This window comes from Drosophila subobscura, chromosome U (genome assembly GCF_008121235.1).
Source record: "Drosophila subobscura isolate 14011-0131.10 chromosome U, UCBerk_Dsub_1.0, whole genome shotgun sequence".
Taxonomy (NCBI): Eukaryota; Metazoa; Arthropoda; class Insecta; order Diptera; family Drosophilidae; genus Drosophila; species Drosophila subobscura.
The window spans coordinates 24,156,726-24,184,304 of NC_048534.1; the positions used below are offsets into that span (position 1 = coordinate 24,156,726).

The 27,579-nt window shown below is 42.6% G+C and overlaps 1 protein-coding gene across 1 annotated transcript in view; it reads right to left on the minus strand.

Annotated features, from left to right (window-relative positions):
* LOC117900342 overlaps positions 1–27,579 on the minus strand; it is a 134,705-nt gene that overhangs the window by 106,449 nt on the left and 677 nt on the right. The window contains exon 2 of the mRNA XM_034810681.1: positions 23,064–24,088. The gene's annotated coding sequence lies outside the window, so the exon portion shown is untranslated. The remainder of the gene's footprint in view (positions 1–23,063; positions 24,089–27,579) is intronic.

Genomic DNA, 27,579 nt, shown 5'->3' on the forward strand with positions numbered 1-27,579 from the left:
TTAGCCAAGGACTCTAAGAACATGGCTGCAGAAGATTTTTTAAGGGTTCTATAAATCTGTAGTGTCTTCAAAGATTTTCTACACACTCTTAGGAGTATAAATCAATATTAGACAATATTCCCAAAAGCTCTTGGGGCTGTAAATCAATCTTAGAAATTATTCTTAAATTTTGTAGACTCGTTTTTCTGCACTCACGTAATCTTAGATTTGTTTATACATGGCAAAAGCATTTTTTCAAAGCTTCTATAAATCTGTAAATTCACCAAAAATATTCCTAAACACTTTTAAGAGCATAAACCAGCACTCAAAATTATTCTTATTATTCATAGAAATTCTTTACAAATTTTTCCTACAAATATTGGTTTAAAATCTTTTCCAACTTTAACTTTCCCTCTCCTTAGAGGTTCTTCCTCTCTTCTATATTTGCCATTTCCCATTTGCGACTTTGATTTTGGTCCCCCTTTGGTCGCACTTTCGCTGCCCCACATTAGACATACAATTATCAATGAAGCATAAACCATAATTGAAAGATCAAACGCACAAGCGGCGGCGGCGTCTGCCACATGCAAGCACGAGCTCACCCACACACACAGAGCCAGAAGGGGACACACATATGTATGTGTGGGTGCCTATCTCTGTGTGTGTGTGTGGCCACATTTGTCGCAACTTTCGCAGCGCTGGCAATGATGATAAAAATGCCACAAAAAAAAACATGAACGAAGGCGTAAGCGAAAAATGTTCAGAGCGTAAATAAATTACAACAATAATGACGCCAAACATGATAACAGCAAATGGTAAATGGGCAGCCTGCAGGGGGTGGGCGTTCTATATATAGGGAGTGGAGTGTGCAGGGGGGGGGGGGTGGGATGAGTTGAAGCGCTGCAGGGGACAGGCGATTGTTATTGATCATCGCAATATTTTGCGCATTAGGCAGCCAAACATATGCAGCAGCAGCAGTCCAAGGCAGCGGAAAGAGATGCTACACAGCGAGAAAAGTGAGGTAAGTTGCTGCCAAACTGCAGGGTAGAGAAATGTGGAGCAAGGCTTGTTTTTCTCAGTGCAAGAATACATTTTGCAAGAGGGCGTAAGACTTGTGCCAGATCGTTACGACTTCCAGGACTTACATATATGTCATGGCTTTTTATCCATTTGACTTGTTTACGCAAAATGGAAGCAGCAGCAGCAGACGAACCAAAGGATAACATTGTCCTACTGCCGCACAGAGTCCTGTCGTGTTGTGTTGTGTCGTGTCGAGGCCGTGGCGGAGGCGGAGGCTGTTCGGGGGCGGGCTGCAGCCATTCAAAGTCCTGAAAGTCCTAAGCCATTAAAGCATATTAGTTTTACCCGCTGCCATATTGTGTGTGTATCTGTAAGTCTGTAACTGTGTGTGTGTGTCTCTGTAGCTGTGTGCGTGTCTCTGTAGCTGTGTGTGTCTCCAACGTATTTGTATTTATTTTAGGGGCATTTTCGTTCACGCCCGACTGCACAATAAAAGTTTTTAAAAAGGGATTTTGACATTGTTGTTGCCTCAGATATTGTTGCTGTTGTTGTTGCTCTTCTACGCTTGTAGTTGACGCCATTTTGGATTTGCATTGCTCTTTGCTTTTTACACTCTCTCCTCTTCCCTTGCTCTCTTTGTTTCTATTGTTGTTGTTTGATTGCCGAGCAGTTGCTTGGCTTTTTGAGCTTCTACGACACTAAAACCGTTTTGCATGCAACAGTTTTGTCCCGCTAAGCGGCTCACAGCGCGTATACGCAGCATTTTGTGTTCGGCTTTTTGTACTAAATCAATTTAAATGGCATGGGAAGAGGAATGCAGTGATAGAGGATTGATGTAGGGAACGTTCAGAATACGGAAAGATGTGAGAAATACGCGTACGAGTGATGCTGGATTTTTGAGAATTTTTAGTACGGGAGAAAACCTTTTTTTTGCAACTTAACTTAATTTTTCTTTAATTTTTTACACCTAAAACTTTTTTTACTAATACTATTTATCAGTAGATTTATTCAACTCCCAGCCAATCCCCATTTCATGCCTTCATTATTGAACTCCTTGATAAACTCCCCCCAACACACACATCCCACGTACATTCCCACACTTCACTTAATTTCCCATTACACACACGGAACATTAACCCCCGAGACAATCAGCTAAATAAGCAATCGTTTTCTGCCTTTTCTGCACGAATATTTCTGAGCCATTGAATCTTAATTAACTAATTAAAATTTGCTTATTTGGCAGGGCCTCTTATCCTTTCATCACTCACAGTTTTAATAAGCAATTAGGGCTGCAATTTTTATCGTGAAATTTAAGCTGAGGATTGTATTTCTCCCACTCTGCAGCAACAGTTTGACAAAAGAAAACACGCAAGAAAACAAAACTACAACAAGCGGAGCAAGGGAAAAAGCAAACGACGAAAGGAATGCAATTTATTTTGGTAGTAAAAATGCATTTTTATTACAAAATCATAGCCCTGAAATCTAGCGCACGAAGCCAGTGGGATTTATGTGGCATTCATTATGCTGCTGCTGGCTCGGGTGGCGCTACTCTCCTCCCGTTTTTTTCACTATAAATAAATATATGCAGATGTATCTTTATACACGCAGCCAAAAAAAAGGGAATAAAAGATTGTGATGAATATTTTTCGTTTCACAATTTTCCCAATTATTTTGTATGGCAATTTTCATCAACCATTTGGTTTGAATATTTTCTCGGGTATATATTTTTTGCACCATTTTTTTGGGCCAGTGTAGATGCTGGAGAGGAACCGAAAACCTTGTTTTGCCAGCCAAAAAATGTGTATTAAGCTATTTGCATTTGGTTTTTGGCCATTTTTTACTGCTGTATCTGTGTGTGTGTGTGTGTGCAGCTGGTGCACCTGCAACAACGCATCTCGCGCGGACCTCCACCGAAATTTATGTATAAAATATAGAGCGCCAATAAATGCGATAAACTGACCCGCGGGCAGCTTTACCTCTACCCTCTGTCTCCCCCTCCCTTTACACCACACACAACGAGCTTCCACCACAATTTTTATCCATGGGCTGTGCTTCATTCTTCTGCTCTTTTTTCTGGGTGGGGTATGGGCTGTGGTTGGTTCTGGTGTTTGCATTTAATCCCCATGACCCATAATAATTTGTGCAAATTTATTTGCCAGTGCTTAGTGATGGAACCAGTGGATGTGGAGTGGCGGCGGCCGTGGAGGCTGTCCATCTGGCGACTGCCAGATATCGTGTAAATAAAACAAATTGCCATAAATAACCCTGCTGGCTGCCATAAATCTCGGTTAAATGGACATTTTTGCATCTTCAAATCGTTGTCGAGTGACCGGCGAGCAGGCGACACACGACACAGGATACAGGCCACTGGACACACACTCGGACACACACTCCGAACACACTCGAACAGCAAAAGAAATAGAGAAAGAAACAAAGCAAGAAATACGGGCACATTTTGTCTCTCTGCTGCTGCTGGTACTTGAAACAAATCAGCAGAATGATAAAATGCCTCTACACAGCCCAGGGGACATGAATGGGGTCGGTCGTATCGTATCGCTGCTCTAAGGAGTGCCAAGCCAAGGTCGTAGCTGCGAATAAACTACAAGTTTGAGCCACAAAGAGATCTCCTCTCTGTTGGGTGCAGATTACTTGAGAAAAGTTCGGGTTGTCTTGATTTTTCTTGGGCAAATTATAAGTTTTTCCAACTGCGCCTTTGCGGATTATTTTGCTAGCTTTTCCATGAACTCTAATGGCATTTTACACCCATTTGCAAGCCATTTTGCTCCCTCTATCGTTTACCCCTTCGCATGCCCGTGTAATCTGCCTAATCTTTAACGTTTATATTTCGTATTTAATCCTCGTTTTAGCGGCTGTCGTAACGTGGCTCCGTATCGGATGCGCACACTGAATGCACTCAACAATCAAATTCGAATTCCGAATCATATTTTAAACAAATCGGATTTGTCCTCACAGCTTCCGTAACGTTAGACGAATTCAATTTGAAAATAATAAAAATATCTATTCAAGTCAGACGCAGTGGCAGTGGCACTCGCAGATCCTATATTGCTTTTCCCTTCGCAGACCCTTTACAGCAGCCCTTTCTCCCCGCTATATTGATGCCCTTACACCCCCCTCGTATATTGCTTACTCCCCCTGCTGACATGAAGCCTGTTGACTATGATTCCTGATTATGATTATGACTTCAGCCAACAAGGATAGAGAGAGAGAGAGAGATGAAGGGACGGGGCGCAGCTCGTACTGGTTGTGTTTTGATGTCGTTACCAGACATTGAACCGCATTAAACTATGCATAAATACACATTGCGTCTACGACGACGACCGACTCCAACGACGCTGTCGACACATATGTATGGCCCCTCTCCCGCAAAAGGAAACTGCAACTCTCCTGGAGGAGGAAGGAGTAACGTTGGGGGCAGGCAGACGTGCTGGAGGCGTTGGGCAAATGCAATTTGATGCAGACATTACGACTACATGACGATTTTATCGTCGAGTGTAGTGCACAGACATAAACATATATCTACATATGGCTTACACAGAGAGAGAACGCGGTGGTGCCCCCAACCAACCGCCACGCCACGCCACTCGACTTCCACTTCCACTCCCACTCCCACTCTTTGCTTTCAGTATAACATTATTGCATACGCAAATACACGCACGCACTGCTGCACACACACACACAGGCACACACAGGCACATCCCTAGATAGTTGTAGAAAGAATCTTGCACTCGCCGCCGCGCTTCGATGATGCTCTTAAATATTTGCATAAAAAACTACGGAATATGGTAAATGGTCTAGAAGTTTTTCTCGTTTTTGCCTCGTAACGTTGCTGCTCCTTCCACGTACTTCTGCTGCCATTAACCGCAACAGCAGCAGCAGCAGCAGCAGCAACGATAATAATAACATACACGCTCCATAATCAACACGTACTTAATGTCCTGCCGCGCCATCAGTCCCGGCCAGGATTCACACTCGCACTCGCACTTCGAGGAAACATCTCCCACAGAGAGATTTTTGAGTGCAGTTACCGCTGAGTGCAGTTTTTGGGCTAAGGACACATAGTTAGAGCGAGGCAAAAGAATCTTGAGAGATGATTCTGCAGGAGAAGCAAGACAGGGGAGCGGAAGGAGCAGAGAATCGGGGAGATATTTCTGCTGCTTGTAGTTTAAATTTCTGCTACAATTTCTGCAGCGAATATTCAACGTGTAAAATAAAGATTAAGCTGTCCAAAATATGTACATGAAATAATAGAAATAATAAATCAAAAACCAAATCTATGCCTCAATCTTCTGCACTGCCACAACTCTTTTCTTTCATCTTTTTGTGCGTGTGAATCGACTGAAACTGTTAACAAGATAAGAAATTTAATTACACACTCATTGAATAATATTTAATCTAATATTTGATAGAGAGTGATGACACACTTGGCCACTGGGCACAATTGAAATTGAATTGATTTCGTGTTGGCAGGGACAACAGCAATGGCAACGGCAGGAGCAGCAGCAGCAGCACGAATTTGATTTGTTTTCGAGTGGGAGAGAGTGGGAGAGGGGCGAAAGCACTTCATTTCGGCAATCAACGCATGCAAATTGGAGAACCATATTTCATTTCAATAAAGAATAAACAATTTGCAGCAGCAGGAATATAATACAAATATGTGCCATGGGATGGCAGAGGAGAGCCATCAATAACGGACAAGCGATTTGACCCAGAGTGCTGCTAGGGACACGACTCAGGGATTGCGAAGGAGAATGCTGGGCGCCACTCGAGAAGCCAAGGCTAAAACAATTGATTATTGTGTGTCATAAGCACACAATTTCCACTCGGTAGAGAATGGTATGAAGAGTAGGAGCAGCAGGAGCCACAGGAGCCTGAGGAGCCTGAGGATGAGGCGCTCTATTCAAGTAGAAATGAGAAGAAAATGTACCATCAAAATGCTGGCCCAAGCCAAAAACCCAACTGTCAATTGCATTCGCCTTCTGTCTGGGCCACGCCAAAAGCAAATTTAAATGTTAATCAAATGCCGCAACAGAAAAATCCAACAAAAGTGCTCGTGCTCTCGGCATGCTGGTGGAAAAATGCCAGAAAAAAAGAAAAAGATGAATGAAAATAAAGGAATTGAAGGAAAAATTTCGCATGCATGCACATGAAAATGAGTTTGATATGGGATGTGGCATTGGGCAGATGAGGATCCCAATCGGGTTGGGTATGGGAATCGGGATGGGTACGGGAATATCGGGATGAGGCTGGGTTTATTGTGGTGGCCAGAGCATTCACAAATGTAATTGACAGTTCAAGTGACAAGTGGACGGGGCGACGGCAAAGGTAAAGGCTTCTTTCGCCCAACCACACAAAAAATAAAAGGGAAGGAAATTCACAATAAAAAATTGAAAGCCCGAATAAACATTTCGCGCTCGCTGGCCTCACCTTTTCAAAATGCAAAATGCACGCAAACAATTTTTAATTAAAAAAGAAAAGAGTTAACTGTGCAACAACAACAAAACATGCATCAATTTTTTGCTGTTGCTGTTGTTGTTTTCTTGTTGCCTGTTTCCCGTTTGTTGTGTTGCATTAAAATTAATGTCATTTTTCAGCAATTTTTGCCAGTAAATTTTTTATTTCCTTGCTGCCACGAACCGCCCGCCATATGTTTCAGCCTCGTTGAACCTTTGAACACAATATTTGACGTGTTTTTCTCTTTCTTTTTTTGTTGCACTTTTTGCGGTTGAATCGCTTGTCGCTACAGCAACGTGCGCCATCATAATAAAAGGCTAAGCGAGCGGGGTCGAGGCTGTGGATTGATGGTCAAAAGTACATAATTGAGAGTAGATTGAGAGCCACAAAAAACTGCAAATATATTGCTAACAGAGCACAAAGAGGTGAGAAAATATGCGTCTTTGCAATATGAAAATGTAAAAAGTTTTGATTGGAAATTATTCAAAAATGATGCATCCAACGGGTTCTATCATCAGAAGAGCAGCAGGGCATGGCTGTATAATCAATCTTGTACCCAGTCAGAGCTGGGTAGATGGCCATGAAGATAGTTTGATAGTTCCCAAAGTCATCAATGGCGTACTCCCAGCTGCTGCCACATCTGAGACATTTTTCACGATTGCTTTAGCACAAAGTAATCTTCTTTTCACCTCCAAGTGCTCATGTTTCCTCCCCTGCCTCCAACTCCCAGCTAAATCATTGTTAGCTGCATCATTATTTACAGTTTAATTGCAACAATTTCCCGATTTGATGGCCAACCAAATTGCCGAAGTGCTGAACTGCCGAACTTGCCTCCAACTCATGTGTGTGTGTGGGTCATAAAAGCATTCGTGCCACATAAAGTGTGCCCCAGCAACAATGAGAATCTCCACTGCAGGCAGTGAGGAGCGGCAGGAACACGAGCAAAGCAATACGATGACTCAGTTTTATGTGCCGCACAACCGAAAAAACAATCCTACGAACATGTGCAGAGGCAGCTCTTCGGCTTTCCATTTGCCCGTTGCCCCTCACCACTCTCTGTGAGGCTGGCGGAACCATCATCATCGCTCAGACCAGTTGCCCGCCAGTCAAATCAATTGGCTGCAAATAAAAAACCAACAAAAACACACACACAAACCATAAAGAGACAACGCCGCACATGCACAGAGCCACACATCCTCCCATCCTCACTGCCACTGCCACTGCCACATGCTCGCACACATTTCCCGCTGTCCCAGCGAGCGCAGGAAAAGCGGAAAAGACTCTACAAATACAAATAAATCGCAGCATTTCCGCAACGGTCATGCTCTCCCGCTTTTATGATTATTATATAAATTTTCCCCTGAAATGTCATAAAAAGCCAAAAGCAAATAAAAATCCATCCATCGAGATGGGTGTGTGGTGTGTGGGTGTGAGGTAGAGAACTACTTCTGCCCCTACTGTTGCTCCTTCTACTGCTCCTCCTACTATTTCTTCTGCTGCTCTCCCTTCCAGAGAGCGAGGTTTGGGCACTGCAAAAGGTTTCCTCTCTATAAATCTCCTTCCAAATCTGATCTCTACCTCCCGTGTCCATTACCCGATCTTACAGGGTATCTCCCGCTTCGTTTCAGCAACTCCTCTGCCATTTCTGCATTTTTTTCGCCACCGCTTTATAATGGAAAAATGAAAATGTGCACGTCATTCGCTTTTCGGCAGCAGTGGCTGGAGCAGCAGCACTTACAAAGAGCAACCCAGAAGGGGCAGTGTTAGACACATGTCTCACTCGCTCTCTCCCCCTCCCTCTCTCTCCCTTCCTCTCTAACCAATATTCAAATGTGGTTGGCCTCCTGGGCAGTGGGCCAACTTATTAAGTTGTTAAAACATGATTTGTGGCCTCTCTGCCGCCCACAAAGGATGACTGAGGGTTGGGGGCGGCAGGATTTCCATGTGAAAAGTGAAAATCCAAGTGTTGGCCGTGTGCTTAGTAGATTTTTCTTCCTTCCTGCAGCAGCTTATGAATTATGAAAGTTTTTTTCTGGTTTTATTTTTTTGGTAGGGGAATATGTGTGTGTGTGTGTGTGTGTTAGCCACGCGTGTTGGCCGTAAACGCCCCGCTTTATGGGCCGCAGAGCCACGCAAATTGAAAGTGAAAAGTTAAGTTGCGTTGAATGGGGCCTGGGAGTGGGCCAGAAGTGCCCCCGCCTGCAGAGTGGTCCAGTGCGGTGGCCGGCTAAGCCTCATTGGGGTTGCGTTATGAGGCATGAAAACCAGGCCAAAAGAGGGAGAGAGGGAGAGAGCGAAAGTGGAGTGAAAGTGTACTCTGGGAAAGCCAGCCAATTATCCACTTTTGCAAGTCTGCTCTAAAAATAAATCACTAAAAAAACAAAAGCAAAAAAAAAATACTTTTCATATTAAATGCATAATCCCTCTCCGCTGACCAAACGAAATTATTTATTAAACTTGTTTCAGAGCATAAAACTAGCGTATGGATGGCACGAAAATTTATTTAAATAAAAGAGGAAATTATTTTACGTTAAAATATATATTTTTATGTACTGAAAAGCTATTCAAAAATGTGACGAAATGGTGTGGAACTGAGGGCCAATAAATTTAATGCATAATTTAAATGTAAATCTGGTAATTTTGGTCAAACAAAATGACAGAAAACAAGGCAAAACGAGAAGGGACGTGTGAGACGCTTCTTACGCGTCACAACTTTTATACCCGGCACTCAGTACTACATCTGCACTTTAGCGGTTATTTGTCCAGTTTTACATTTTTTCTTCATCTGTCATCTACATCAACAACACTACTCACACCAACACGCTCCTTTAGCTCGCCACCCTCCCCTAGAAACACACACTGCAGAGTCGCGGCAGAGTCAGCGGCAGAGGCAGAGGCAGCGGCAGAGGCAGCGGCAGAGGCAGAGGCAGTGGCGTGTCAGGGGCCAGGCCATAAACAACGCGAAGCAGAGTGTGAATGCTGCGGGACGGGGTGGGTTTGGCCACTGCAAACTAATTTCTTCATTGTGGCTATAATAATGATCCAATCGGATCCCAATTTGGTGATCTGATAGATATGGTCATTCCCTACGGAATGGCGTTTTTAGTTTTCTGTTATCTTTAAAATTGGGGATTTGGGAGGTTTTCGCCCTTTTGCGGGGGCGGAAGGGGGCGGGGCTCATTTTTGAAATACACTGGTTTCAGTGTGAGCATACAGCAGTCTGGTGCCAAAATTTGGTGGCTCTAGCTCTTATAGTCTCTGAGAACTAGCCGACAAACAAGACGGACGGACGGACAGACGGACAGACGGACAGACGGACAGACAGACATGGCTCAATCGACTCGGCTATTGATGCTGATCAAGAATATATATACTTTATGGGGTCGGAAACGTTTCCTTCTGTGCGTTACATACAACCGTTATCCGCACAAATACAATATACCCTATTTACTCTTCGAGTACCGGGTATAAAAAGGCAGGATTTGTAGTGTTCCAAAGGCAGGTGTTCAAGTAGCCAGAGGACAGCTTTCCTTTAACCTATTTTGTTCACTCTGTCATTATTGCCAGCCCTTAAAGATTGTGCAATCTTTTACTGTAATTTCTAATAATTTTATTCCCTTGAATATCCCAACCCTTTTTCGTTGCGACACTCACAATAATTCGTAGCGCAGCTTGATTGGGCAATTTGTAAATGACTTTTATATATTTTGTATGCGTTTTTTTTCCGCTTCATTCCAAGAAAGTCCTTCGCTTTGTGGGGCACTTCCAATTCATTAGAGAACCGCGCGCAGAAGGACTTCTGGGAAAATGTTAATGATTTCCGTAAACATGGCCAAACAAATAACGAGGCGACGGAAAGAGCGCGTTGATTTTTGTTTTTTATGCCTCACTTAAAGCGAAACGGAAATAGTGAAAGAGTGGGAGAAAGTGGAAGAAAGGAAAAGCACGAATGGGACAGGGAAGGGAAAAGCAGACCAGGAAAAGCGGACAGCCAGTTTTTAACGTGTTAATGCCAAGGCGGCTGCTAACAAGTAGACAAACAAAGCGGCGAGCAGGACAAAAAAAGGAGAAAGTAACACAGAAAAAGTGTCGGCCAAAGTGGACAGACGGAGGGAGGAGCATAAGAGGGTGAGGAGAGATGTATAGAGAGGGTGTGGAAGTGGAAGTAAAAGATTCCTCAGATGAGAAATGAAACGAAATGAAATCAACGCCAGTATTATTTGTCCTGTCTCGCTCTCTCTCTCTCTCTCTATCCCTCCCAACATCTCCCCTAAGAGACAATCTCTCCTTGGACTTCCCTTCGCTGTGTGTGTTCTTTTTTTGTTGTTGGTACAACTTTTAGCTCCCTCAGAAAATTGCTTCTTGCTTTTTGCCTGCGGCATCTGTGCAGCGCTGTCTCTCGGTGTGTGTGTTGCTGTCTTTCCACAAATGAAATTTAATTGCAAAAATAATAAAAGCAAAGATAGAACAATAACAACCAGAAGAACAACTTCATTTGCATTTCGACTGTGGTGTAGGGTGTAGGAAACACGAAGAAGTAAAATAAATATAAATATAAATGGGAAAGGGCACGGGCACGGGGAGCTAGCAGTTTGTTTTTTTCCGGTTTTGCGGTATGCTCATAATGTGGCAGTGATTTGAACGCTCTAGTGGGGAGCTGGGGAGATTTCACTGATCAAAGCAAAGGTTCCAAAAGATGAAACGTATTTTGGGAAGAAAGGAAAAATATTAGGGGAACACTTTGGGAGGGAGTTCTTTGATGATTTGATTTATTTGATGCTTTGAAAATGGTTTGAGCGAGTCTTTTCCCACCAATACAATTTCAAATAATTATATTTTATTTGTATTCCAATTTAAGGAACTTTTTAAACTACTTTGGAAGCCATGAAGCACCGCATTCGGCAGCTAGTGATAGCCTACGGATTTCCTTTATATTTATAAATATTCCATTTAGTTCTCCTTCATCGCAAAGGTAAAATTTAATCAAAAAACGATGGCAGAAAAATTCCCAGTCTTTCGAAATTAAAGGTAATTAAATACTGAAAATAAAACACTAAAAATTCCAAGAAAATAAATGTCAAAGTCCGCTCTAAAAATTAAATTGCAAACATAATTTCGAACCCTCTATCTATTTATTCCTTTCGCTTTGCACCTCTTAAACCCTTCACTCTCGCACAATTTAAACTCGAACCAAAATTTCCCGCAACCCACAACCATCCTGCACATCAAATCAATGCCATGTGCACATCCTTTATTAGCCATATTCTAAACTCCAACCTAAATTCTTCTGCACTCCGCGCGACCGCAATGTGCCACCTCTGCTTTCATCGATCTGACCCACATAAAATGCAATTCAATTAGAGGAACTGATTAAATTTTAATTGGAAGGCCATTAAACATGGAAAGCGAATCAACAATAACAACAACAAGAAGGGGGAGGGTTGTGGGGAGACCATTGCAATGCACAAATATTGAAAAATGCCCGATGGCATTTTTGGCATGTTCAGTTTGTTGGCGGGGGGTGGGGGTGGTTGCACTTCAAAAGCGATGAACGGCGGGCGGATAGGCAAAAGCGCCCACAAAACACCCACCAAAAAATTACGCATACGCCCGGTTAGCCAGCGAGTAATTTGGCTAAAGGCCAAAAAGTGCCAAAAACGGCAAACGTAAAACATATTTGGAAACAGTTTGCCAGTCAGGGGGGGGTGGCTCCCACCAAATGCAAACAATTTTCAAATTAGTAGATCGACCATCCACACCCCGCCCACCGCTTTCACCTTTCTCTCCCAACCCATGCGGCAGGGCACCACAAAAATGCAATGCGTTTATAGACATTTATGGAATTTTTGCACACAAATAGAGAGCGAGATGGAGCGAGAGTTAGAGAGAGAGAGCGAGAGCTAAAACGAGTGGAAAAGCAGAATTGTGGAAAATTGCCAAGGAAAAGTTTTATTTTTTTCCCCTTTTTTTGTTAGTTTATTTGAGATATTTGTGCACGCTGAGTGAAAAATAAAATGCTGGGTTATAAAATTTGATGTCGATTGAAACGTTCTTCGCTCACGAAAAAGAAAAAACATATTTCCTTTATGGCATTATTTTATTTACCTACTGGCATGGGCAATGCTCCGTTGCACGGTTCGGTTCGGTTCGGATATGCTCTTCCTGGATATGCTAGTTCCTGCGCTTGCCTGCACTTCCGCATTGCGCTCCAAGGGCATTATTCATTGTCTCTTGGAGGTCCTGCAGAGGTCCTCTCTCTATCCCTCGCTCTTTGGGGGCCACTTGAGAGTGCAAGAGCAGATAATAATTCTTACATGTCGCAGGGAACAGAACTGCAATTCTTGGTCCTTCTACTGCTGCTCGTTCCCCTCTTTACAACTGGTAGCAAGTCCTTTTTCTTACAGTTTCTACTGGTCTTTTTTTGTGTCTCTGTCTCTGTGTGTGTTTCTTTTGCTTTTGTCTTTTGTCCTTTGGCGTCTTTTGTCTTTCACTTATGCATGTGCGTTGCCTTCTTCCGTTTTTCAACGCTGCTTCCTCGTTGGGTGGGGCATTTTATGACGCGTCAACCGAGCCTGCCCCTGCCCCTGCCCTGCCCTGCTCCAGCCATATGAGTCCCCAAGGCGGAACATCGTTTGAGGGGGAAGGGGCAGTGAAGTGCGCCAACTTGGAGTCGCACAGTCAAAGCTCAAGATGTAGCTGAAACTGAATCTGAATCTGAATCTGAGGCGGCTCCACACACTCGAGAGCTCGTTTCTACGCTCCTTCTAATACGTTGATAATCCCTGGCTCCAGTCGAACGCAGAGACAGGCAGAGCCAGGGGGGAGTGTGTGGGGGGGTGGCTGCCACAATAACTTTTGATATGGCAGCGTGTACCCCCCCGCCCCCGCCCGACTTTCGCCAGCCATGGAGACAGCCATTCAACTTTGTTACTCGAGCTTTATCGCATTCTCTCCTCGCTGCCAAGTGTGTGTTTGTGTGTGTCTGTTGTGCTCCCAATCTCTCTGTGTGTCTCCCATATCGCTCGCTCTCGCTCTCCCTTTGTGTGTGTGTGTGTGTGTGGCAAATTATATAAGCATGATAATATTGTATAACACATCTTCTGCTAGTTGCTGTCCCTCCGCTTTGTCTAGTTTCAATTTCAATTTGATTTCTTGGCAGCAGCACTCGTGCCGTCACTTTGATTTGCTTATTTGTCTCTGACTTGTCTCGGACTTTGGTTCCTGCTTACATTTATCTATTCCACCCCCAACCTCTGCCAAACCCTGCAGCGACAATCTCTTTGCTAAAGTTCTCGAATTGATCACAATGTTGTCTGTTGTCTGTTGTGTCTCGTTATCAGACTCCACTGCTCTAAGCATTGGCAAAATAAAATCGTTGCGCTGCGCTTTAAATTTATAGTTTTTGGGGTACTTAAAGGTGGTTAAACGGTGGACATTCGACTGGAGGAATACCCTGGAATTTGTTTAGAGTTTTTAGGGTATAGATTCTACCTTTAGCTCTTCCATTTTCAAGCTAAAAATCATGCAAATTGCTTTGGAGTAGACTGAAAATTGTACTACCTCTGCCTTGTCTATCTTTGTCTCTATTTTCCACAGGGTATCTCTTCGTTCCTGTTGCTACTGCTGCTGTTGCAATTCAACCGCGCTGCGGCAGAGTGGGTGGAAAAACCGCAACAGGCGCTGGCAACCGCAAACGCTTTTTGTGCCTGGCCAACACTTTCAGCCTGCCACAGCAGCAGCAGCAACAGCAGGGCGTGCAACCAAAAGAGAAAGACAAAAAGAGGCAGACAAAACTATACCAAAAGAGAGAGAGAGGGAGACAAACACAGCAAAAGAGTGCCAGAAAGAGACACAAAAAGAGAAGGGAGAAGGCCCAGCAGTGGGCCAAAAGTGCCCAGCACTGGCAACATAATTACAAATTGATAACAATTTCAACGTTAATCAGTTAAGGGAGATACATATACGTACAGGACACACAGGACACCCCACACACACAGTACACAGTGGAGGGAGAACAGAGTACGGAAATGCACAATTTGTGCTTTATTTGTTAGCATCAATAGAGGCTCACTAGATGAGCAAAATATATATAGAATTCATAGATATAAATGCAGTTTCGCATAAGGGAATCTGTTTAGTTATGGACAGAGGTGTGGGCAGATAATAATGGAGGGGCATAGACTCCAAATGAACTGGATAATGGAGCATCAAATATTTATGGACTTTGCTTTGAATGAAAATACCAAATGGCAGTAGAAAATTCTAAATTTGTGGTGGGGCTAAAGCATTGAAAAGAATCTTATTTAATCTATGATCGAATTAGGATTCAAAAATGCATATTTAAATGTGGAAATCTGCTGGGTTTCTGTGGTTTAGAAAGGATATAATTGGGTGCACACAGAGAGCACGAATTTCGTTAATATTTTTACAAGTGGATCCAGATTTGTAACTCTTTCAGCAATTATAGAAGCGTCTAATTTGAATTTAAATAATTATTTTGAATATATTTTGATGGAATAGAATTCTGAATATCAGTTCTACTCAGTCAATACTTTGTATTGAAGCTTTAGCATGAATATAGAAGCTTTTTTGCCCTTTATTTATTTAAATAAATACCTATATAAATATTAAATATAGGTTAACAATTCCACAGCTCTAAGTCCCCTCCTGTTCAACCTGTGCAAGCCGCCGTCCCTGCTGTATCCTACGTGTAATATTCTGGCACAATTTTGCAGCGATTAAACGGATTAAATTTACAATATTTATGAAGCCAAATCAGCTACAAACACACACACAGGCAGAGACTCTATGGATCTAGCATAAAGCATATAGCCGTAGCGTTAGATAGAGCCTCATTAGACAGTGCCCATAAATTTAATTGATAATATTGTTGACAGGCGAGTGTGCGAGTGGTCGATATGATTAGTTTCCTCCACCCAGAATGCAAAAGCCAAAGCCTCGGCATCAATATTTGTTCATTTGCGGAGCCTAAACATCGAGCGATATATATTTGGCAGCCAAAACCAAAAACTGTTTGCCCATTAAACATTTGCCTTTGGACTTATAAATATTTTATCACGCTGCACTTGCTAAATTTATGTTTAATGCGCTTGACTCCACTCTCACACAATCTCACACTGCATTCCAGGGGAGCGGAGCGGAGTTTACATACATTTATGAATACCTCTCTAGAATCCACTCAAATTATGCATGGAGCCGGTCTACACCCAAAGGGAACGGGAGAGTTGTCAGTGGGAGTCTCTGGCTGCTGTTGTATAACTTTACATGGACAATTATTTACAAGAGCGCAGTTAGAGAAACCCAAACGGAAATGCTTGTGTGGCTGGAGAGGAGAGGAGAGGAGAGGAGAGGAGAGCAGAGGCCTACTGCCTCATAGATACTCTCTACGAATGGCAAAGGTTGAGCTTCATGCCGCCCCCTTTCGTAGGTAGCAAAAGCGGCAAGCCCATTCCCCATTCGACTTCCATCTGTGCCAAAGACTCGAGCTTAAGTGACACTAACAACTCAGGGAGGAGGAGCAACTACAGAACTCATTCCATGTCAGAGCATCTCTCGTTGGCTCCCCCCTGGTTCCTCCTCCTGCCTCAAGTTGGTGTTATGTTTTGGCTGCTGCCAGTGCTGCTGCCTCTGCTTCGGCTTCTGCTGAAGAGCAACTCAATCTAAATGCGGTACAATGACATCTAAAGTGTTTGGGCTAGCTTTTCCTTTTTTTCTCCATGATTTCCAACTTGTCAAGCCAAAAACCTCTACAACAGCCATGCATGACTCCTTCTCTCTCCCTGCCCTTAGTGTCTCTGCTGACATTAGTTTTGCTTTCTTAGAAATGTGTCACGTAATTTCAATGTGTGCTGGGGGGAAGCTGTGTAGCTGTGTAGCTCTGTGCGGAGTGTGTGCTAGACGATTGTATATGGCTGGCATTTAACTTAAATGTATGTGAAACAGTTTTGCTCGTCAGAGCAGAGAGAGCGAGAATGTGTGTCAGTTGACATTTAAAGATCGTTAACTGTTTGCACAAGGTGCTGAGCACAGAACAGAAAAGGGAATGGCTACCACCCGCAGTCAGATAAGCTGTGCAACAAATTGTGGCAAATGGAAACCCGTTCATAAACTGATATCCCCCCTGACAGCTGCTCAATGTTTATTCGCTGCATGAAATAACTCAACGAAATCCCCATGTAAAATGTAAATGTAAAATATATCCCTGCTTAAATGATGCCAACACCCGCTGATTAAACCAATTGACCGCAAAAAAAAGGAAACACTGGGAGTAACTCCCTTGCGAGTGTGGCCAACAAATCAGCACTTTACGTTAATTAAGGATTTTTTCGCGCTGATATGACATTTAAAATGATTTGCGCCTGGCATTAACTGAAGGGCAGAGAAGGGAACAGGAGGGAGGGGAACAGCAAAGAGCGAACAGACAATAGCCGAAGAGGGAGCAGAGATTAATGAAATGCACGTCCGTTTGCGGTGGGGCTGGAATGAAACTTTTGTTGCCACACACAGACACATATTCTAGATAGACAGAGAGCGCTAGATAGAGCTCTCCTCTAAACGGATATCCCCTCTTTGGTTATAAAAAATGTCGCTCCAATTTGTTGCACAATTGTTGTATGTTTCATATGCAAATTAGTGCACAGCGAAAACGAAAAACTACAGCCCTTAATTGTACTTGCATTAAAATTGCTTAAGTAAAGTGCTCCCCTGAGAAGCAGTCACATTTTTGCATTAGAATTTGTCTGGGAAGAGCTTAGGAATTAATTGCCACAAGCAAAGTGGTTGGAAATATAAGTTAAGGCAATGTAAAAGTTAGTCAAAAGTGTCTCCCTCGATTGCCAAACATGTGTCCCCTTGTTAAAGGTTAATCCTTAGCCGAGTGTGCCTCTGGGTGGAACAGTTTTCAATTGAATTTGTCAAAAAAAAACCAAAGATACACTTGAAAATAAATATGGATAAACAGACGCGTGTGTACTTATGTTCTATAAATAAATTAATCTGTAAAGATGATTTGCTTTTCCTGTTTACAAGTTATCTTTTACTTTTGTAGCTTTTTGGGAAGAAGTTTCAAGGCAGAACATGAAACTTTGAGGACTTCTCATTGTAGCAAATATTAAAAAATAGATTTGAGTACAATCCTGCGAGGGTATCCAGAGTTTCATGCTCCCAAAACGCCATCTTTCCTTTCATCTCATTGTTGTTTTTCGCACAGTTTACTTTTGCTATTTGTTACAGTTCCAGTTTACATCAAAACTGCTGTCTGCTAGGCCAGGCCTTCGCCCCCACTCTGTGTGTGTGTTGCCTTGGTTCCGCCCCTGGGCCGCCTACTCATCATTACATTTCATTAAGCCCCTGCCCGGAGTACCCACCACACACACAGTCGCAGTCCTAGTTCCAGTCTCAGTCACTCGCTCGGGCCTAAGCTCTGTTTCTGCTTCTGTTTCTGGGTCTCTGTCTAGTGGTGTTTCTGCTTCTGTTTCTGCCTCTTTCTTTTGTGTTTATTAAACGCTTTTCGGGGCGCGTGTTCATTCAATTTGTTTCTCCACCCGCTGCCAAATGATATGTCTACAAACACAAAAGCAACAACTGCCGACGAGTGTGTTTTTTGACTCGAAGAAAGAGAAAACAGGGAATGAGAGAGGGAGGCAGCATGTGCTTGGGAAAATCGTTTTAATTGTTCTGTTTAAATAACAGATGGAGAGAGAAGGAAGGAGGCTGCAGGCCAGGAGGCTGGTAGGCCGGTAGGCACAGCCAAAGCCGCCTCGAGCGTGTGTCTCGTAGGCGTATACTTAATATGACGCATACACCGCGTGTCGTGTCCTCGACGCTTTTGTGCTTGTGTGCGTTTGATGTCGTGTGACCGCGCCAGATGAAAGCCAAAATAGTTCGCGAGAATTTTGAGCTCTTTTCAGACGCGGTGAAAGGAAATTAATATGCGAGCGGCGGGAATTCAATTGGAAATCGCTTTTAAATGTCACGGGGATGCACTTGTGACGTTCATAATTGTGTGTGGATATGCTTTAGAACTGTATTTGAATAATAAATATGTTGCTTTCCATGTGATCCCTTTGATTTTTGAACTTTTCGCCTTAGAAAATCATAGAAAATGTTTTTAAATATTGTTATAAATTTCCAATTGAGTTGTTCAGATTTTAATGCCATAAACAAATGTTTATAAAAACATTTCAAAGCATTTCAGATAAACTTATGCCAGACAATCGTCAGCGTTTGACCTTTTCTGCCAGCGAAGGCCGAGCCAAGTGCAAAGTTTTCAGCCGTTTTATGAATTCCACAGGCATAGGAGAAATTTATTGAAAATGCCTGCTGGCAGGACACGTAGCAAAAGTTTCGCTGTGCGCCAGGCAAACGCAAACGCATTTCTTCTGCCATTTTTGTGTACGTGAGATTACTGGGAAAAAAGTGTGTAATTAAAAAAAAAGAGAGATCCGAGGCGGGGGGCAAGGCAGGGGGCAGCAGTCGACACTCGTGTGGATAAATTTAGACAGCTTTTGCCATTTGATATGATAAATCTACTTAATCCAATAAACAAACAGCGGGGGGCTCTGGATTGACGTCTTTCTGTGTTCTGCTCTGTTCTGTTCTGCTCCTCCATGGGCGATGCGTGCGTGCGCGCAGCAAACCGAAGGGAAAGTGCCAAGTTTTAATTGTGAAAGTTTAGCCAGGGAAAAAGCTAGGATTCTGGAGCGATAGCAGTAGGAGGTGCCACCACCACAGCACACATATACGTTACAGACACACACACACACACACACACAGCAGGTGCGGCAAATTGCTGCCCGCACTGGGGACATCGAAGGGCCCGCATATCCGACAAGCGACAAGCTTTGAATTCAAGTTGTTTCTGCCTCCCCCATGGCTGCTTCTGTTCGTTCCGTTAGTGCTGCCTCCCTGCCTGCCTGCCTGCTGACTCTCTGCTGTCATTCTGCGTTACTTGTCATCAACTTCATGCGTTTTGACATTTTTATTAGTTGAATACTCCTTGGCAGCACGCTCCATTGCCCCGGGTCGCTATACATCTATCGTCAGTGTGTGTCCTGAGCCTTGCCTGCTGCCTCCAGCCTCCAGCCTCCTGCCTGTGACATCTAATAAGTGTTTACTGCGCCATGAAGCTGCGGCAGTGCTTTAAAGGCTGCTCTTTCTCTCAAGCACTCTGCTGGGAAGCTCCCCTCCTCAAGTGCTTGCCAGGGTGTCATTTTACAATTGTACCCCAGACACCAGGCAGCAACATCATCGCTTGGGTACTCAATAAACATTGAAAACGTTTTGGTTTTGGTTAAAAAATCAACCTTGATTAATTGTTGCCGCGGGGAAAGGATACAACAAAAATAGAGCCTTGTTTTCCAACAAGTTTTCAACATTTTTCATTGTCATTTAAAACAAAAAAACGTTTAATAATATTATTGTCTGCCTGTCGCAGCTTTGTGCAATTTTCCAGCAAATGGTTTGAATGCCTAACAAATTCCTAGAAATATTTACTCAACTTTACACACACACAGCGGGACGCCATTCAATCGTGGCCTTAATTTATGCAATTAGGCAAATTTAATTAGTTAAGCAGCAAAAACGAAACGGCAGATACTCGTACAAACAAATGTTGAGTAAATATTCGCATTTAATGCAGCTGCAAAAAGGAACAACAACAAGTGCAGGGGCAAGAACAACAACAACACCAGTTAACAATCAACTATTTGCTCTTGTTTATTTGGCACAAAACCGAAAAACCAATTTAATTGTGCAACCGATACGAAACCTCAACAGACACAAACACACAGCAAGAGCAACAACATAGATAGGGTTGTAAAAAGAGCAACAAAAGCGTAGAAAAATAAATAAATAAAATATTTGGAGATGGAGAGACACTTGGATAGCTGATGGTTTGTTCTGAAAATAATTAAAAGGCGATCCCCAAGTGTTTCCCCCATGTAATTGATAGAAAAAATCGTTTTAAATTGTGGAAAACACAACCAAAAATATCTCTGAAACTTCCTATAATAGAAAGCGATACTAAGTTAGCTGCCAATTAATTCTGGAAATAATATTGGAGGCGTTTCCAAAGAGTTTCCGCATTTGAACTGATTTAAAAATCTTCAAAATTGTGGAAAACTCAAGCTAAAAATCTCTGAAATTACTCCTAGTTTACCTTGCGAAAAATATTCCACGAATGAACCAAGGAAATGCCTAAAATGGTTCGAATATCTTTCCAAATATTACTGAAATGCCACAATCCATAACTGAAATTATAACCACATAAACAGTAAGCAAATTTCGCGCTACCTTTAAGCAGAAACTTTCATCTGCAGCCGCGCACAATTTGGGACATCCTTTTCCAGCAAAATTCCACAACTTCAAAGAAAGAGACACACTGAAAAATGTCCGCAGCAGCAGGCAAATGGACAGCCCGAAGGACCTCTAGCTGTACCTGTCCCTGGAACCTGGCTAATGCTAATAGAGTGTCACCAGAGAGAAGGCCTTCAGTCATTCAGGATGGAGAGAAATTGCCAGCGATATTTATGACGGGGAAAATACCCAAAGTCAGACAACAACCTCAATGTCCATTTGCTAAAGTTGCCATAAAAGAAAGTCCCCCCAAAGCCCCCCCAAGACCCTCCTTGTTGCTGTTGATCCAGGAGAAAGTTTTAAGCATCTGGCGAGGGTCCAAATGGAAGGCATCAGGCAGAAGGCAGCAGGCAGCAAGCAGAAGACAGCGGGACGGCAATGCGAAACTTTTAAATGAAATTTTTGTGTTCAAGTTTTCTGTCAGGTGAGGCCACAGGTAAGGCAAGTCAAGGCGGCCACGCAATGCGACAACAGCCAGAGCTGGCTTAGGGTCAGTTGAGTCGAGTCGAGCCAAACCCAAACCAGAACCCAGAGAGCTGGAACCGCCGCCACAACGGTTCGCCGCAGTCACACACCAGCCAACACGTTGGGCAACGCTGAAGCAAATGCTGAATGAAAAGAGACAAAGTTGCAGCTGTATTGTCACGTAAAACGGTGACAGATTCCACCAAAGCCAGAGCCAGAGAAGACGATGGCCCAGACCCAGGCCAAATAACATTAAAACAACGAACAACAATGGACAGCAGGCGGGCAGGAGGCAGGCATCATCACCATTACGGCGTGGCTACTGCAGGTGTGAGTGAGAGTGGATCCTTTGGGTTCTGTTTGGGTCCTTCCATGAACGTGAACCAAAGTTTCTCTGTTTCTCTCTCTCTCTGACTTAATGGCAAGCAGCAATTGCTTCACACCCACCATATTCCAGCTTCCATGGAGAGCTCTTTCCATGGAATGAAATTAGCAACACATGCCGGACCCCAGAACCCCAGGACACAACCGCTACCAAGTCAAAATGAATGGCATTACGAGAGTGGGAGTCACCCAATGCCCATTGCCATTCCCATTGCCATTCTCGGAAATGGAACACAGAATGCTCTTGCGTATGCCTTTAAAGTGATTATAAGAATTTCCTGCGGCATACATATGAGAAATGTTCTTTTTGGCGACCCTAATGCTACGGTTAGAAATTATGGCATGCGGCTGCCGCTGAAAGGGCGTTTAATTCCCCCTTTTTAGAGGGGAAAAATGGAGCTAATGCGTTTTTAAATATGCTGCAACGGAAACGCCTCGGCTGGCATTAATTAACAGGCAAAACTGCAGCGCAGAGCATTCGTTGGATCTGTGCTTAACGGATGGCAGCCCCAAAAGGATTTCCACTCCCCGAAAATAACTTGCAGAATGCAGCGAAATTTTTGGGTGCAGAAGCGTGTTTTAAATGGCAAGATTTTCTATGTTTTATGATTATTTTAATGTAGCGCCGTAAAGCTGGTCATTAAAGTGGGACACCCCGCGGAACGTCGCTATTTGGAGCGAAAGACTCTTGAGTTGGTCAGAAATATTTGATTCCTGGTAATAAGTGCTTGAATCCTCTCTTGTTTTCTGCGAATACTCGTCAGTTGATTACTACTTAAGAGCAGTCAAACACTTAGATGTTATTTTACTAAGAAATTGCTATGAAGAAATTAACTGAAACGGGCAACGGAATGGGATTTTGTATGCGAGCTTTCCCTTCTTATTTATTTGTGATATTTATATTCTTCAGGCCATTAGCCAGGCATGACTTAAGCAAGACTTTGAAGTGAACAATTGTATTTGTATTTTAGCAATAAGACGCATAATCCAATGAAAATTGAAGATAACCATCGAATTTTCCCTCAAAAACATTTCTTGCTAATAATTTCAAATGCCCAAATGGAAAATAATGTGCCATTAATTTTTAAATGAATTAAATGTATGCTACGGCCATCGCAAATTGCTTCTGATTTGCATATGTATTTTTTCTTATTAAAAATTTTATAAATAAATAAATTTCCTGAATTCCCATACGAAAATTTATATATTTTCGCACAGCTGCTAAATAATTATTTCTCTAGGAAATTCCTCAAAGATGAATGAAATATTTACTAGTATTTTCTGCAGCTCTAATTTCCCTAAGCCACAGCAAACATCTAATGGAATATTTGATCAAAAGTTAAGACAAAAATCTTGTGCACACATACCTGTTGCTTTTTTTCCTTCTGTTGCTGCTGTCCACGCGGCTTATGCTCAATATTTGGTTTAAGTACACGGGAAGGACACTATCATACACGAGATATATATTAAATACACACACGCGCTACACGCCAGACGCCACACGCCACACGCGACACTTTATGGCTCCTTTTAATTTCAATTTGTTGCACGCTTTCCTGTAGCTTGTTGTATGTTTGCATTAGATATTTTCTTTATACGGAAAAATTCTGGGGGGGCCAGTAATCATGTAATAAGCCGCACTTGTAGTCGCACACAGACACAAACACAGAGCCACGGGGCGAGAGCACTGCCACAAAATGGTTGTAGGGTCAGATTTCCACTTGCTTTCGGGGTCTACGGCTATCCCCGACGGATGATTGTCCCGGCTGCGACTGCTGCTGCTGGGAAGGCAACAGCTTGAAATGCTATTAAAATATAATCTTCTGATAATCTGCACTTAATTTCGTGCTTTAGTCCAAAGGAGAAAATAAAGCAGAGTATCCTGTTCTGGTCCAGGCCGTCAGCTGTGCTCCTTGCGGTGTTTAGTGTTTCTTTGGTTTAGTTTTTTCCTTTTCCCTTTTTTTAATTTCTTCAGCACTAAAATTATTGTTCTCTCACTTTGTTTCACCTTTTGTTTGGCTTCGTATTGTGTTTCTCTATCATTCCTTTTGCATTTACTTTGAAATGTGCGCCGCCTTTTTCTAGCTTTTGTGTAAGTTTTACGCTTCGCTGATTTCGATTTTTAATGTTTTTCAAGAAGCTCGTTCATGTGCGTGCGTGTTGATTTCCTTTGCCTTTTCTGCCCGCTTACTGTCCATAGACTTCGCACTTTTTCTCTCACTCTCTGGGCTGGGCTGGGCCTTTTTTTGGTTGCTTCTACAAATTTATCAAATTTGTTCTTTCTGCTTTCTCTCTTTCGGTTTGCCTTTCCCTCGCTTGCCTTTACTTTTAATCAAATTTCCACTTGATTGGAGTGACGACAATTTAGTTGATTTCCGGTTGACGGTTGATGCTGAAAAGAGAGGAAAGAAAAAGCCAAATAAATATTTGTATCTATTGGTAAAAGTATTTTCTATAAAAAGCTAAAGTTTGCCCCAAAATATTTATATTGAACTTTTGCCATTTGTTGTTTTGAAAAGAGTTTTTCTGCTGCCAAGTTGCAGTTCCTTCGAAAGTTTTTTTCTGTAATTTTTTTTCGGGTAATTTCGAAGGCAATTTCTGGTTGTGAAAAATCGAGAAAAATATCTAGCAATTTTCCGTAAATGAAGATGATATTTCCCTTGCTGCTGTCCTCATTTCCATTTCCAGCTGATGGCCATTTTCATTTCCTTTTTAATTTAATTCCCAGCTTCGTTTTTTTTTCTTCCGCTTTTCCGCGTTTTACTTAATTTTTCCTGCTTCCGCATTACAGTTATGGCTATCCCCCCACATTCTTTTCTCACATTCTCCTCGTCCCACTCCTGTGTTACATTTCTCTTTGGCTGTGGCTGTCCCCTGGACTGATCCTCTTAACATTGCGTCCTTTCCACTTTTCACATTTTTCTCCTTATAAAATGCAACACTGGCGCATTAACACACACACACACACACCACATACTCTACCCACACACACACTGGTATACTTTTTCCCATTTTCGTTGATTTCATTTCAAGTATTTCCATCCTGCTGTCGCCTGTATGAAATTATAATTGTGTTCTCATCTCAAACCGCAGACAGTAAAACATTTAATTTCCTCTTTTTCTCGCGGGATAACAGCCCCAGCAAGAGATGGCAAATGGAAGAAAGAAAGAGAGAGCGGCAGTAGGCCTGCTATAATTCCTTCCGGTTATTTTTGCCACCAAATGGCGCTTCGTGTTTCTAATTCCCCTCCGCATAAGAAAAACCTATTTGCCATTCAGCCCACTCGTCAGCGGCTCCCCCTCAATGGTTATTTGTCGTTTCGGAAAAGAAGAAAATTATACAAAAATTAAATCACTTTTCCCCCTCAACACATAGCAAACGCTTTTCCTTGGGCTTTTCTTCAACATTTTTTGTGTGTTTTTTTAACATTTATGCTTCATTTATTTTTGATGGTTTTTCCCGCAGCACAAAATGTTTAAGCAAAATGGTTTATTTGTAGAATTATGATATGCACTTGTGCCTGGCTCTTTATGGCCATGGAATAACGTGCACAAAATGGGCGGGGATTAAGGAGAATAATTTGTCAATCGAGGAAAACTCTTAGATGTCCTTTGGCTTGCCTTGCCTTTGAGTGTTGGTAATTAAGCTGCAAATGTGGCTTGGCATGGCAAAATAAATCATTTTGTTGACTATTTTATTGACGATGTATTAAAGGGAAATTCAAAGTCAAGCTGCTGGCAAATTATTTTAACTCAATTTCCCCATTTGTAAATTGTCTGTATAATTCTTTGGCCAAACAGCTGCAATAAAATTATAATTCCTTGCACAAAAACTCTCAATAAACTCATCATAATTCTTTGCACAAACAAATTGCTCAATTGAAGTATTGTTTGAGGATTATTTATACTCTTTTTTGCTCCCATTGAATATAGATTGTGTCGCCCCTTAATCTGTTTAAACAGATAGTGTCCGCCACCTTTGGATCGCTAATTAGTTTCCCATGCCGTGGCCATATTTCATTAGCTTTTCAGAATCGCTGACATATTTTTCTGCGAGTGGCAAGAGCGAGTGCGCTAATTAATTTAATTATATTAAAATACCTGAGAGCCATGCGGGTCAAAATAGCGACAGGGTGTGCGCGTAATGATAATAAAATTCATCAACTGCCGTTTTATGATTTCATTTTAAAGCCCACAAAAACGAACCCCAAGCCGAAGCCGAAGCCTGAATCTGGAGAGCCTGGAGAGCTGCACAAACACAACAAAAAAATGTTCACAGTCTGCGGTTCTCATTTTCGAACGCATTTTAATGAGGTTTTCCCCGAGGAGGGGGGGAGGGTGCTCACAGACTGTATTAATTAAAAAAGGGTTTTCCATGAACTCTGCTCCGCGGCTAAAATGTCAACCAAGCGTTGACCCAGAAAGATGGCGCGGGAAAAGCCAGAGCCAAAGCCGCGTTTAAGGCGGACTTGCTTTAAAGGGTCCTTCGATATGTTACACACGTATCCTTTTTCGGTGGCCCTGAGGCCTGCAGGCCTCACACAATTTCAATTTTGTGCCAGTGTGAGGGAAAACGCTTACGGCTTTTGGCTTTTCTTTTCCCTTTCCATGGCCTTCGCTCTGTGCCTGAAAGTTGCTTTAATTTCCGCTTGAATGCAAACCAGAAAAGGTTTCGTCCTGCCTTCGCATGTTGACTTGTTTCTTGAGTCAGGACCAGAGTCTGAGGCCTATAACAATAACCGAAAACAAAAGGCAGAGCCACAGAGCCACAGCCAGATCCCCGGCCTATTTTCCTTCCCCCGCCAACCGATAACCTGGGGCCTCAATCTTTTGTGGCATCTTCGCCGGCAGACCAAACCGAAGGAAACCTTTTCAACTTGATTAATTTCCCACAATTTAAGTTGATGAGCGCCGCACGAAATTTTCAACAGAAAACAAACAGAAAAACAACACAACCAAAAAAAACTCTCTCTGCTCTTGGCATTCACTTTCTCTGGGATAACGCTCCTCTTTTGGACACAGGATATCCTCCAGATGGCTTTGTGAATGTGCTGCGATTAAGCGGGAGGAGCAGTTCGATTTGATTTATATCTGTAGATGCTTCCCGTGCCCGCAAATCAACTTGGGATTAGGTTCCCCAAACATCTAATTGGAAATGCAAACGAAACTCATTTCAAACTTCGCTTCAGATCGATTTGCATGTCCACTCGTCTCAGCCATCAATATTTGTGAACAATTTTCTTTTCCATCACACAACAAGTATTCATCTCCGAGTTGCAAATGGACATTTTGTAGCTTCAGACGTCAGGTTGTCCGGCAAACACATTGCTCATACGACGTCAGTTGTCCAACAATATTTTCCAAACTAATTCCTATGGCAGCATTTCCTGCTGGAGCAAAAAAAAACTGTCGGCCAGCCTGTTAAAGTTTCGTCTGGCTCACAAGTTTCGCCCTCAATGATTTATTGGCCAAAATGCTGCTTTTACTTGGGCCTTCTCCTTTTTGTTTGTTTGTTTGTTTCGGGCAACCAGCACTGGGCCAAAGGTAAAAGAACTTTGCGGAGAATTTTGAAATGCTGCCAATATGTTTTTTTTTCCAACGGACTGGCGAGAGCATAAACTATGCCAACTATTTGTGTACTTGAGAAATGCGCTTAGATTTTTTATTTCCACAAATTGTTTACAATTTTACAATCAATGAAAACTTTAGCTCGAAATTTATCCATAAAATTCCGAACAAAAAGTCTCGTTTAGAAGTCTCATTTCAGTCATTAATCACACGTGCAAAAATATTTCCGAGAATAGAATTTTTTGCTGTCGAATTTTGAGAACTTTTCTCATTATCACTTGTCATAAGTTTTTCCCCCCTAAAACATTTCTAACC